The 13,230-nt window shown below is 42.1% G+C and overlaps 1 protein-coding gene across 2 annotated transcripts in view; it reads left to right on the top strand.

Moving 5' to 3' along the window:
- LOC111965294 (inactive serine protease 35-like) overlaps nucleotides 1–13,230 on the top strand; it is a 47,947-nt gene that overhangs the window by 31,320 nt on the left and 3,397 nt on the right. Inside the window, exon 1 of one of the 2 annotated variants that reach the window (XM_023989377.2) lies at nucleotides 10,722–11,072. The exons of the other annotated variant lie outside the window; for it this stretch is intronic. The gene's annotated coding sequence lies outside the window, so the exon portion shown is untranslated. Of the gene's footprint in view, nucleotides 1–10,721; nucleotides 11,073–13,230 lie in introns of those variants that run through there. 2 annotated transcript variants of the gene reach the window in all.

Raw genomic sequence — 13,230 nt, 5'->3', positions numbered from 1 at the left:
GAAATACAGGTAACCCGCGATGGGCCAAACCAAAATATACAAAACTTTTACAATCACGTGTATGTACAATATAGATATGAAAAGTGTTTGTACACCAAAAACTAACATTAGCTATGCAGCTGTAATTAAATAAAAAAACACTGAATTATTTTTATTATTATCAAATTATTAACATCCCCTCTTGACCTGGCCTATTGGAATTGGTCCTTGTGTGCAACTTGGTGCATAATCTAGGGGAAACAACATCACACTGCTACACTCGCTTCGGGGCAAGTAATACTGAAACATGCATGAGAGCATAAGCTGTTCCGGACGACTGTGTGGTCATGCTCTCCGCAGCTGATGTGAGTAAGATCTTTAAACAGGTCAACATTCACAAGATGGATCAGATGGATTACCAGGACATGTACTCCGAGCATGCGCTGACCAACTGGCAAGTGTCTTCACTGACATTTTCAACCTCTCCCTGTCAGAGTCTGTAATACCAACATGTTTCAAGCAGACCATCATAGTCCCTGTGCCCAAGAACACTAAGGTAACCTGCCTAAATGACTACCGACCCGTAGCACTCATGTCTGTAGCCGTGACATGCTTTGAAAGGCCGGTCATAGCTCACATCAACACCATTATCCCAGAAACCCCACTGCAATTTGCATACCGCACCAACAGATCCACATATGATGCCATTTCTATTGCACTCCACATTGCCCTTTCACACCTGGACAAAAGGAACACCTATGTGAGAATGCTATTCATTGACTACAGATCAGCATTCTACACCATAGTGCCCTCAAAGCTCATCACTAAGCTAAGGACCCTGGGACTAWACACCTCCCTCTGCAACTGGATCCTGGACTTCCTGACGGGCCACCCCCAGGTGGTAAGGGTAGGTAACAACACATCTGCCTCGCTGATCCTCAACACGGGGGCACCTCAGGGGTGCGTGGTAGGCCACCACAACAGTGGTAGGCCTGATCACCGACAACGATGAGACAGCCTATGGGAGGAGGTCAGAGACCTGACCGTGTTGTGCAAGGACAACAACCTCTCCCTCAACGTGACCAAGACTAAGGAGATGATTGTGGACTACAGGAAAAGGAGGAGCGAGCACACACCCATTCTCATCGACGGGGCTGAAGTGGAGCAGGTTGAGAGCTTCATAGTTCCTTGGCGTCTACATCACCAACAAACTAACATGGTCCAACCACACCAAGACAGTCATGAAGAGGGCACGGCAAAACCTATTCCCCCTCAGGAGACTGAAAAGATTGTGTACTCAGATCCTCAAAAGGTTTTACAGCTGCACCATCGAGAGCATCCTGACGGGTTGCATCACTGCCTGGTATGGTAACTGCTCAGCCTCCGACCGCAAGGCACTACAGAGGGTAGTGCATACGGCTCAGTACATCACCGGGGCCAAGCTTCCTGCCATCCAGGACATCTATACCAGGCGGTGTCAGAGGAAGGCCCTAAAAATTGTTAAAGACTCCAGCCACCCTAGTCATAGACTGTTCTCTCTGCTACCGCACGGCAAGCGGTACCGGAGCGCCAAGTCTAGGTCCAAGAGGCTTCTAAACAAGCCATAATACTTCTACGCTGCTGCTACTCTCTGTTATTATCTATGCATAGTCACTTTAAGAACTCTAGCTACATGTACATATTACCTCAATTATCTCGACACCGGTGCCCCCGCAAATTGATTCTGTACCGTTACACCCTGTATATAGCCCCGCTATTGTTATTTACTGCTGCTCTTTAATTATTTGTTATTCTTATCTCTTAATTTTTTTGTGGGTATTTTATTAAAACTGCATTGTTGGTTAAGGGCTTGTAAGTAAGCACCTGTTGTATTCGGCGCATGTGACAAATAACATTTGATTTGATTTGATTTGAAAGACTATATCAGGGGATGACCTATGCAGCCCCAGTGGGGCTGCAACAGTTCCTCAAAAGGTCAAGAGGGTTGGACAGTAGTTGAACAGGATCTAGTTTCTTCAGGTCTACAATGATAATGAACTATTATTGAATTACTTCCAGTGGCTGTGGTTTTTTTGAACCATTTAAGGTGTCTCATAGGGTGTTCGGTAGAGAGGTAACATTGAGTTCAAGATCAGTCCTATGGTCCATGAGTGCATACGTTCATAAGCACGTGTGAATGTGTGTTCTGTCAGCCTTTCATCAATATGGCTACAGTTTCTACTGTAAAACTTGGCATACTAAACTTCTACTCAAATATTTACAATAACAGTTTTTTTCTCGATTGCTAAGACACTTTTAATGAAACTGGGGTCCACTCCATCATAACCTAATGAGCACAACGCTGTTATTTTTTGCAAAACATAATTTCTCATTGCTTTCACACACAATGCAAATACAAAGCACATTTTTACAAAACAGCAAACACAACTCTCTACAAAAGATTCAAAACTGAGTAAATCATGACCAACGAAATTGAAAGGCAGAGGCAGAGGGGCCCATAGAGGAAGATAGTTCATCTCTGAGTTAAAATGGAAAAAGGTCAAATAAAGCCTTTGCTTCTGGATTTTCATATTCAGTGAAATTCTTTCTGCATTGGTCATCTTTGGTAAAATCATTTTAGGACAAAAGAGGACAGCCCATGCTGTGATAATATGTTTACTTGCCTTTTATGGTGCATACTATAATTATAGTATCAACAAATGGCACAGACATATAAAAGACTGTTAACCATGTTAGGTTTAGGGTCTTAATGCATTTTGCAAATTAAATGAAATCATTTTGGCCAACGTGTTTCAGTTTGGGGCTGCGGGTTAATTGTTTTGAAAAAGTGAATTCTGTTTTGACCAATGTGTGTGTGTGTGTGTGTGTGTGTGTGTGTGTGTGTGTGTGTGGTGTGTGGTGTGTGTGTGTGTGTGTGTGTGTGTGTGTGTGTGTGTGTGTGTGTGTGTGTGTGTGTGTGTGTGTGTGTGTGTGTGTGTGTGTGTGTGTTGGAGTGTCTGTGATCAATAAGTAATCCAAATGAGTGTAACCATACTAAACAGATCAGGTGGATGGAATTGACCTGCTTTTCAGGCTCTCAGGTTCACTGGTCAGGGCCATAGGTGTCCCTATAGAACTGAATGTGTAACAATAAGTCAGAGTATACTCCACCCATACACTATAACAACCTATGACTGTCATGGCAACCATTTCAATGTGAGATAAAAGAAAATAGTAACTTTTCTGTTTTCAGTCCAAAGTCAAAGGTCATGAATGTGGTGGTGAGAGAGGCTCTAAATGGAAAAACAGTGAGTGATATTCTGGTTTATGTTTAGGGTCTGCAGGGTGCAATAGACAGGCTTTGTGCCTCGGAACACCCTGCAAGAAGTCCTCCTTCTGCATTCAGAAGATCAGGGCGTTTTAGGGAGTTTAGGCAGCTCAACGTTAGGTGATATATGATGGTGTAATGTTTTAGACGAAGGAGCCCAGTGTCCAGTTTCAGCATAATAAATCACTAATGAATCACTAAGACCTGAACATCCAACTGTCCTACCTGTAAAGGGGGTATAGAGATTAACTGCAGGGACATGGAGGCATATTTATTTGTTTTCCAGTTTAGAGGTGAAGTACAGGGTACTGATTTACAGCTTTGATTCAAACATTAATAACCTCACCACAATTATGCTTCGGGTCTATTATAAGGCAGACCAACCAATAAGCCATCTCAGTAGGCAGTAATGACCCAGCCTTTGCTGCCACACGCTTAATTTGTCCTTTTAGCCACTCTGACAATTCACACTGAACACAGACTGCCATTGATCAGCAGGGGTCCTCTAAAGTTTAAACCTCTCTCGCTATCGCTTTCTCTATATGACTCTCTCTTCCAGCCTCTCTCTTTCGCAACCTCTCTCTCTCTCTCTCTTCACACACACACACACACACACACACATTCACACACACACACACACACACACACACACACACCACACACACACACACACACACACACACAACCACACACACACACACACACACACACAACACACACACAAACCAGAACATGGAGGAGGGGCTGACGTGCTCTACAATGTTTTGTGAGAGCATCAGTGAGTGTAAAGCCTACTGTACATCAAGGTGAGTGACAATGTGACTCAATGCGGATCAGTTTCCAAGTGACATCCTGTAATCCACTCAGTCAGCTTGGACGGAATATGTATCATTGTACATCCCTTTTCTCTCCATTGAACATATTCTCTCTTTTCTTGGCTCCTTGAGGCTTTGCAAATCGCCACTGGCATTCCCAATCTGCCTCTGGCCATGGCCTGACCTCACAGGTCCATAGACAAAGTGCTGACATGCTTAGCTATTCCAACACTCAACTTTGAACACATACTTCTCTAATCTTGGAATTAGTTGCTAGCTCACCATCAAACTGTCCAAGTCCACTATGAAATACACACAATTCTATGAGAAAGAATACGGGACATTTATTTCCATCAACACATTTTTTTCAAAGGCTTATTGAACTATTGGTTTAGGGAAATACTATTGTAATACTGTAAATACTGAATATAAGCTAAAACAAATCATGTTGATTAAATGTAAGTCAACCTGATGCAATAGGATTATGAGTTTTTCTCAACATTTGGGGCATATACAGTTTGAAGTCGGAAGTTTACATACACCTTTACCAAATACATTTAAATCAGTTTTTTCCACAATTCCTGACATTTTAATCCTAAAAATTCCCTGTCTTAGGTCAATTAGGATGAAGGCTTTATTTTAAGAATGTGAAATGTCAGATAATAGTAGAGAGAATGATTTATTTCAGCTTTTATTTCTTTCATCACATTCCCAGTGGGTCCAGAAGTTTATATACACTCAATTAGTATTTGGTAGCATTGCCTTTAAAATGTTTAACGTTGGGTCAAGTAGTTTCAGGTAGCCTTCCACAAGCTTCCCACAATAAGTTCCTCCTGACAGAGCTGGTGTAACTGAGTCAGGTATGTAGGCCTCCTTGCTCGCAACACACTTTTTTCAGTTCTGCCCAAAAATGTTCTATAGGATGAGGTCAGGGCTTTGTGAAGGCCACTCCAATACCTTGACTTTGTTGTCCTTAAGCCATTTTGCCACAACTTTGGAAGTATGCTTGGGGTCATTGTCCATTTGGAAGACCCATTTGTGACCCAAGTTTTAACTTCCTGACTGATGTCTTGAGATGTTGCTTCAATATATCCACATAATTTTCTTTCCTCATGTAGCCATCTATTTTGTGAAGTGCGCCAGTCCCTCCTGCAGCAAAGTGGTCATTATGGCCAAACAGTTATATTTTTGTTTCATCAGACCAGAGGACATTTCTCCAAAAAGTACGATCTTTGTCCCCATGTGCAGTTGCAAACCATAGTCAGGCTTTTTTATGGCGGTTTTGGAGCAGTGGCTTCTTCCTTGCTGAGCAGCCTGTCAGGCTATGTCGATATAGGACTTGTTTTACTGTGGATATAGATACTTTTGTACTTGTTTCCTCCATTATCTTCACAAGGTCCTTTGCTGTTGTTCTGGGATTGATTTGCACTTTTCGCACCAAAGTACGTTCATCTCTAGGAGGCAGAACGCGTCTCCTTCCTGAGCGGTATGACGGCTGCGTGGGCCCATGGTGTTTATACTTGCGTACTATTGTTTGTACAGATGAACGTGGCACCTTCAGGCGTTTGGAAATTGTTCCCAAGGATGAACCAGACTTGTGGAGGTCTACAATTATTTTTCTGAGGTCTTGGCTGATTTATTTTGATTTTCCCATGATGTCAAGCAAAGAGTCACTGAATTTGAAGGTAGGCCTTGAGGTACACCTCCAATTGACTCAAATTATGTCAATTAGCCTATCAGAAGCTTCTAAAGCCAGGACATCATTTTCTGGAATTTCCCAAGCTGTTTAAAGGCACAGTCAACTTAGTGTATGTAAACTTCTGACCCACTGGAATTGTGATACAGTGAATTATAAGTGAAATAATCTGTCGGTAATCAATTGTTGTAAAAATGACATGTGTCATGCACAAAGTAGATGTCCTAACCGACTTGCCAAAACTATAGTTTGTTAACAAGAAATTTGTGGAGTGGTTGAAAAACGAGTTTTAATGATTCTAAGTTTATGTAAACTTCCGACTTCAATTGTAGCTGAACCATCAACATTCTCAAGTTGAATTGTATGTTCACTTTGAATTTGCTTGAGTGAACATACAATTCAACTTGAGAATGTATTCTACCTTATTTGCATATTTCCCAGTGTAAAATMAAACTCTTTATGACAATACATTACATATATCACAAGGCCTTTCTTTGAGGGCTCAGTTACACCCTAACGCAGTGGTCTGAAACTCCGGATTTACTGGTCACATCAAGCTTGCAAGTCACATTGTGATGGCATATAAACTTAGCAAAAAAAGAAACGTCTCTTTTTTCAGGACCCTGTATTTCATAGATAATTAGTAAAAATCCAAATAACTTCACAGATCTTCATTGTAAAGGGTTTAAACAATGTTTCCCATGCTTGTTCAATGAACCATAAACAATTAATGAACATGCACCTGTGGAACGGTCGTTAACAGCTTACAGACGGTAGGCAATTAAGGTCACAGTTATGAAAACTTAGGACACTAAAGAGGCCTTTCTAATGACTCTGAAAAACACCGAAAGATAGATGCCAGGGTCCCTGCTCATCTGCGTGAACGTGCCTTAGCCATGCTGCAAGGAGGCATGAGGACTGCAGATGTGGCCAGGGCAATAAATTGCAATGTCCGTACTGTGAGACGCCTAAGACAGCGCTACAGGGAGACAGGACAGACAGCTGATCATCCTCGCAGTAACAGACCACGTGTAACCATACCTGCACAGGATCGGTACATCCGAACATCACACCTGCAGGACAGGTACAGGATGACAACAACAACTGCCCGAGTTACACCAGGAACGCACAATCCCTCCATCAGTGCTCAGACTGTCCGCAATAGGCTGAGAGAGGCTGTACTGAGGGCTTGTAGGCCTGTTGTAAGGCAGACATCACCAGCAACAACAATGCCTATGGGCACAAAACCACTGTCGCTGGACCAGACAGGACTGGCAAAAAGTACTCTTCACTGACGAATCGCGGTTTTGTTTCATAAGTCGTGATGATCGGATTCGCATTTATCGTCGAAGGAATGAGCGTTACACTGAGGCTTGTACTCTGGAGCGGGACCGATTTGGAGGCGGAGGGTCCGTCATGGTGTGTGGCGGTGTGTTACAGCATCATCGGAATGAGCTTGTTGTCATTGCAGTCAATCTCAATGCTGTGCATTACAGGGAAGACATCCTCCTCCCTCCTGTAGTACCCTTCCTGCAGGCTCACCCTGACATGACCCTCCAGCATGACAATGCCACCAGCCATACTGCTCGTTCTGTGCATGATTTCCTGCAAGACAGGAATGTCAGTGTTCTGCCATGGCCAGCGAAGAGCCCGGATCTCAATCCCATTGAGCACATCTTTGACCTGTTGGATCGAAGGGTGAGGGCTAGGACCATTCCCCCAGAAATGTCCGGGAACTTGCAGGTGTCTTGGTGGAAGAGTGGGGTAACATCTCACAGCAAGAACTGGCAAATCTGGTGTAGTCCATGAGGAGGAGATGCACTGCAGTACTTAATGCAGCTGGTGGCCACACCAGATACTGACTGTTACTTTTGATTTTGACCCCTCCTTTGTTCAGGGACACATTATTCAATTTCTGTTAGTCACATGTCTGTGGAACTTGTTCAGTTTATGTCTCAGTTGTTGAATCTTGTTATGTTCATACAAATATTTACACATGTTAAGTTTGCTGAAAATAAACGAAGTTGACAGTGAGAGGACGTTTCTTTTTTTGAAGAGTTTAGATGGGTTTATTTTATCATTTAAAACACGATATAACCACACGTGGATAATACATTTAAAATCCTTGAGGATGACACAAGAAAGTTTGAAAACGTGTTTCCATTGTGGTCCTATGTAAATAAATGGCTTAAAAAATTTACAAACATAACATAGTAGGCCTAGGCTACATTCTGTAGTAGACTTAACATACTAGGCATACTTGGGTTACAGATATAATAACAATTACTACATTTCTTAACTTGTATTGTGCTTTTCATAGAATCTCAAAGTGCATAAAATGTAAAACAACGAACAACCATTTTTTATTTACCTAGGCAAGTCAGTTAAGAACAAATTCTTACTTACAAGGGCGGCCTACCCCGGCCAAACCCGGACAACGCTGGGTCAATTGTGCACCGCCCTATGGGACTCCCAATCACGGCTGGATGTGACACCTCTTGGACTGAGACTGCTGCGCCACTAAGGGAGCCCATTTTAAATGATGGAGATTGAATGTCTCAGTCGGCTTAGGATGAAGTTGAGACAGTCTGGGCTGGAAACCATCAACACATTCTGGGCTCTTCAACAATGCACCACACCTGCTTCTCTGAATGGTCAGTCACGTCATTGGAGCCACTCCTCAGGTACTGGTCCTCTTATGCCAAGATTATATCACCCACCTGGGTGATGCCATGGCTGCTGAAAAGCGCATGAAAAGTCACCACATCTTGGCAGTGGTTAGGAGCATTCCATGAACAGTCTCTGAACTTCCTCTGCTACCTCTGGACACAGCATGCAGTGTAATACAGATTAAACAACAAAACCGCATTATTTGAATCCAATAGTAGTCTATCAGATTCTACAGCAGTGTCTTATGTAGCATTATATTCTACTGTTATTAACAGGCTGCCATTGCATAGTTTCTGGAACTTTCCAGCCCTATCCAGCTTGCTCTCGCATGCTCAGTAGCCATGCCTCCAGATAACATCTAGCCCTTGATCATGACTCTTAGTTCCATTACATTATACATAAGAGTAATTGGACGAAGGCGTTTTCTGTAGGGGGAGAATTGTTAGGATCCTGACGCTCGGTCTGAACATTAACATGCATCGCTTGCAGTACGGTTTTGGAAGCATAAGAACCTTATCTTTTATAATCAGCGTGAAGTCATTTTCAAAAAACAAAAGGTTAAATTGATACACAACTTGATAGGGTTAGGGTTAGGGTTACCACACGGCAATATCTCTGTTACGTCGCTCGTTACCGGAAAACCGACAGAAGACAAGAGGGAACCACCTGTGCTAATTAACTATCTAACATGCTCTGAACACCTGTGTGTAAGCATAACTCAGGAAGTGTAGCGGAAGTGTAGTTTCATCAGATGGAGGCACCCATAGCCTTGTGGATCTGTGCAAAACTGCTACAGTAAGTGTATCTTTTTTCTTCTTTCTCGCTGATGAAAGACAAGGGACATACGTTTCGAAAGCCGTATCACAAGCGATGATTATTGACGTTTCTGAACATAAAAAAATAGTGTCGGGTTTTAATTTTACGAGGCAGTCGTGGGCAAAGGTTTGGGACTTTGCTAACTTGCTTGCCACTTATCCCATGTGTGTAACGAAACTCTAGTTCTTCCTCCTCGGACGAGGAGAGGAGAGAGGGATCGGAAAACCAATTTGCAGCGAGGTATGATGACATAATGAACTTTATTAACAAGACGAAACTAAACACACGAAGAACACTTGATAATTTTACAAAACAACAAAACGAAGTAGACAGACCTGAACGAGAGAACTTACATAAAACATGAAGAACGCACGAACAGGAACAGACTACATATACTAACGACAACGAAACCTGTCTCTTATACACATCTAGATGTGTATAAGAGACAGGTTTTCTTCCTTCACAGACTCCGTGAAATGATGACCTCTTCCTAAATATTTGATCATATGATTCATTTTGTGTGTTGTTTCCTGGAAACAAGGGGTGGCTGAACTAACACTTTGGCTCAGCTTACCCCACTCTCCCCTACAGTGTTCTCTTCCAAACATTAATTTGTAATTCCACTCAACAAGTTTTTATACATTCAGATTACTGTGAGCAAAGTTTGTTGAGTGAACAAATGTTCACACTTTAGCTCAATTTCTTGTCCTTCTGAAGTCCACCCAACTCACAGAATAACGCTGATTAAGCAATTGGTTAAATTGGCTTTTTTTTACAGTACATGGATAGTCAAGTGTGGCAGAGGAGGCTGGTGGGAGGAGCTAGAGGAGGACGGCTCATTGTAATGACTGGAATGGAATTAATTTAATGGAGTCAAACATGTGGTTTCCATATGTTTGATGTGATTGTTACCTTTCCATTTATTCCATTCCAGTCTTTACAATGAGCCTATCTTCATATAGCTCCTCCAACCAGCCTCCTCTGATTAGTGTGGGAAGTTCCCTTTATCTTTACACATGATTCATGTGTGGACAGACGCAGATCCAAGTGAAGCACATCCTCCCTATAAAACTGGAAATGAGCATCCATTCATTTGCTCTACATCCCGTTGGACAGTTAGCTTCACTATTCTAGGCATGTTTTGCTGAATAGTGCTCTCTGTCACCGCATGGGTGCATACAGCGCAAAGACCCCCTGCCAGTGTGTTTACCACTTCATCGAGCACAGAGACAAGTGCAGCAGATGTGGAAGTTCAGACGGGCGACAATGAAAACAGTCTGCGAGGMCCATTGTGGGTTCCCTGGAACTAATTCCAGTCCCCGGTCGAATGAAAGCTCCATTGAATAAAGCGCACAAAATGACACTGAAATGTAATATGTATTTCATAGGGCGCAACAGCATCTCATGAGCGCACCATCCCATTGACGACCACATAGGACTGTTGGGTTGCATAGACTGACAAATACTCACTCATTCAATCAATCAATCCAGCGTTTTTAGCTGATCCGGCTGGTCACTCCCATGTAGGCCTATGTAAACAGCTTTGTCGCAAGTGAAAAAATATTTTTCAGACCTTTCTTCCCTCCTCCCTCTCTCAGCATCAAGCGCAGCCCGCACGGAGGGCTCTGGCTGCTGCGACTTTCTCTCAGCCTCTTTGGTGCAAATGCGATGAGGAGAAGGGGACTTTCGTCCGCTGATAAGAAGACGTCTTAGATGCAATAGCAGTTTCTTTCTGGAAATAAAAAACAGATTTGAGGAATTGTCATATCAATCAATCGAATGAAAGCAGGTATGGAGTTTCAGAGCCTTTTGTTTATTTTGTTGATGGAGCCACTTGGACAATGGGGCTCTCACTTCATTCTTTTCAAAATACGGGTTTTGATCTATTTTCTTGATTTCTGGTGGTCTGGTTTGGTAATCGTGATATTGCAAAATTATATATTGATGGGAATTTTTATTCTATTCATTACAAGGCTAATATTGTTTTGGATTAGTATTTTTATCTGTTTGTCATTCGTTAAAGTATTTTTTTTACTATCTAATTAGTCATTGAGACAACAATATGGAATACGTGACAGTTCGTTTTTTTACATGAAAATGTGTTAGGTTAATTAATGAACTCATTTTATTTTATTCTTGTTTTGTTTTTAGGCTACAATCTTCTTATATATATATATTTTCCCATAGAGTTCTTAAAAATAAAATATGTATATATAGTAACATAAAACAATTATTTATAATGCACATCATTTATTTAACCTTGAGATTAGAAACCTATTTTGCGAGGTTATTATGGATTTTTATATTAATCGATACCTCATGGCTTTATTGATAACCAATAGTTGATCTCATTTTCCCTTTGCAAGATAGGTTGTGTGAGTCTAAAGTTATTAGCAAAAACATATTTGCATCACAATTACTGAAGTTAGTGCTACTTTAGGACCAAGAGGACACCCTTGCTTGCAGTGATTTTTATTTTATCGACATTTTTCCACTTTGATTTTAGAGGATATTTTCCCATAAAAATCCGATTTATGAACAAAAAAATGAAGGAGCGCGCGAGAGAGATTGCATTCTAGCACCATCTTTTGGTGGCCGTGCGCGGGATTCTTTCAAAGCACGCGCTGGAGTGGAAAATGGTGTATGGGATGGCGTTTGAGAGATTATACTGTAATGGAAAATCACTCAGTTAAATGCAGGCCTTCTTTAACAGAAAATTATACTGGCAACATATCAGTTTCCACTCTATCCTCAGTAATTTAACTTTTCTGTTGAATTTGTGCTATTTCTTGGTCTGGGAAAATGTGTCTTGTTGGCCAGAAACCTGGGTCAAATTCCTGACATCACATTTCTAATGCATTGAGTCATTCTAATGTCATGTTTTATATTCTACCTTGTTTTATTTCAGGGTAAGGTTGGTTTGAAGATGTATGGCGTTGTGTATATGGCTATCCCATCCACAGTTGAGCGATTTGATTTGTAGACAAAAACTGAGGCCATTAATTCAGAATACTCAGGTGTCAAGACCTACCATTGACAGAACTGCATTAAGATTACATAACATGGCATTATACATGCTATTCTGGGATAGGTCATGTGTGACCTTTGCCCTTACAGTAGACATACACCTTGTCTGAAATAGGCAGGGCATATGGTTTGCTACATGAGGTGGAAGAAGGATAACTCCCCTGTGAGAGGTGTGGTAGAATAATGCCAAACTGGCCTGGTCCCTTGTAACCTATGGTTGGTGGTGCAACAGCACATCCTTTGATGGGATTATTTCCTACCATCCGTCTTCATCCGTCCACCGTGCAACGCCTGGCAGCTTTTCACTTTCACACTGCCTAGCATTTGATTGAATGGGAATGCAAGGAAGACACCTGGCCACCAACGCTCGCCCCTCCCTCACAGGCTCGGCCTCCAGCTGGAAGGTCAGATGTTAGCCAGTATGCCAAAGGCTATTTAGGCTCTTCAAACAGGCTGGATGAATGTACTGTAATCACATCAGGGTTTTTTCTCACTTTACCTCTATCCCACCGCACCATTGTTTGAAATGGTTGTTGGATTTGTACTACTGCACTACTTCACTACAGCACTACTGCTTAGGCCCCTTCATGAAATGCACTGTAGCTCAAATGACTTCCCCTGTTCTATTCTCTGTATAGAATTGCGGTTGAGCTATGTCTACGCAACTGCTGACAAAGGGCTATTTCTCTGCTCAGTAGTGAAGTGATGGTCTGTTGAATGAATAAAATGCCCTGAATTCAAATTTCCTCCACAGCTATCAGCCCAGTTTGGCCACAGTCTAACTCTCATCTTGTGTGACGTCATGTCGGCCTATGTCTTCAAACTGTGGGCGGAATGAAGCAGAGAGCAGCATAGACTCAGAGAGAAACCAGATATGGTCATTACTGACAGCTAAAGGCTAACCATGTGGCTAAGCTCCA

The sequence above is a fragment of the Salvelinus sp. IW2-2015 genome, linkage group LG6.1 (assembly GCF_002910315.2).
Source record: "Salvelinus sp. IW2-2015 linkage group LG6.1, ASM291031v2, whole genome shotgun sequence".
NCBI classification, from domain to species: domain Eukaryota; kingdom Metazoa; phylum Chordata; class Actinopteri; order Salmoniformes; family Salmonidae; genus Salvelinus; species Salvelinus sp. IW2-2015.
This window is presented reverse-complemented; position numbering and strand designations above follow the sequence as displayed.